The 1,571-nt window shown below is 41.7% G+C and overlaps 1 long non-coding RNA gene across 1 annotated transcript in view; it reads left to right on the top strand.

The window, feature by feature from the left end:
- The window catches only part of LOC112487285 (uncharacterized), a 17,042-nt gene that overhangs the window by 14,913 nt on the left and 558 nt on the right, over positions 1–1,571 (top strand). The window lies entirely within an intron of this gene.

Below are 1,571 nucleotides of genomic sequence, written 5' to 3' on the forward strand. Positions count from 1 at the left end.
GATGTAACACTAAAGAGGTGAAACCTCGGACTCTGTTAATGAGGTAAAAATAGATAGATGCTCTCAGACAGACGTTCTACGGTCAGTAGGTGTCGCTGACGAGTCTCTCGACGCTGCTACAGTTTTAACAAGTTTTTTTTCTTATTAAAATATATTTATATAACCGTCGATCTGCAGGACGTTTTGATTAAACCTTTACAAAGAGAACGGCTTTAAACACAGACGGACATAAGACTTTTATCGAACTCATTTATGGAAAAATAAACACGACAATACCGCTGCCTCAGCGAGGACCCCCGTCAATAGACCACAGAAGACTGCCTGACTAAAATACAGATAAATAACCAAGATTCTATTTAACGATTAACACATAATTATTAATACTTAATTAAAAGCTAATATACTGTATATCCTCATTAGTATATACACATTTATAACACATGGATTCATATTTGTCTAATTTAATTTAAGCTAAGCTGTAACGTAGCAGGGCGGGGGTCCAATATAAGAGCAGAGATTGTTAATCAACTCAAAGTTGGACCAAGTGAAGAAAAAACAAACCTCTGACTGACTCCAAGTCCAAAAGAACGAGGAAGGTTTATAAAAACCAACAAGAGCCGAAAATATAAATCTCAAAGACGTTTGTCACTAAGATGTTTGTCAACAGGTCAAAAGTCAGTGGGGGCAGCTCCCAGTCACGTGACAGTGTGTTCCTCTGTTGTCAGGCAGGACGGTTGTTCATCTTTTTTTTCTTTTCTTTTTTTTAAACCAGATTATACAGCAGTGAGGCTCCACTAATCTGGCCGTGAATGGAAGCCGCTCGCTGCAGCACTTCTTTTATTCAGTGGATTCCACACAGGGATCAGGACTGAGCTGAGTCAGCGGCTGACACGACCCCCTCGACCCCGCTGCCCCCCCCTCTCCCCACCACCGGATTACCTTCAGTGGTTTATAGCCTGTCCATAACCATCAGAATGTTCTGGAGACGCCTGGATCCGGGACTCACGTCACTCTTCATAAACCGTTGAAATGTAACATTGCATGTAATTCCTTCTCTCGCCTGTAGGTGGTGCTGCACAGAGAAACGTGTGTGTGTGTGTTTGTCTGCAGGCAGAGGTGGAGACAGTGGCTGATGTTATCATTTATTTATTGGTTTATTGGAGAAGGACAGAACATGTTCTAGAACCTTTCAGTGAATGTGTTTGACAGAAGGCTGTGTTCAATCTGTGGTCCACGGTCATCGATGCTGAACATGAGCTGAAGACCAACGTCAGGTGACATTAAAAAAAAAAAGAAACCTACAAACTTTCATTAAAATAGTTTTAACAAAACCAATGACATAAAAACACAAACTACAAACAGTGAAGAACAAACCCGAACAGAAAAGAGGAAAATAAACAGGTGTAATAGCACAGAGCCAACACTAGAGGCGTTTATTCACCTCAGAGATGAACCTTCAAGTCTACTGTTATTTACTGTACAGAAGAAGAGGAGGGGGAGGAGGGGGAGACAGACTGTGTCTGAGCTGACTGTATGGCACATCTGAACTTGACTCCACCTGCAACCAGACT

The sequence above is a fragment of the Cynoglossus semilaevis genome, chromosome 8 (assembly GCF_000523025.1).
Source record: "Cynoglossus semilaevis isolate Cse_v1.0 chromosome 8, Cse_v1.0, whole genome shotgun sequence".
NCBI lineage: Eukaryota > Metazoa > Chordata > Actinopteri > Pleuronectiformes > Cynoglossidae > Cynoglossus > Cynoglossus semilaevis.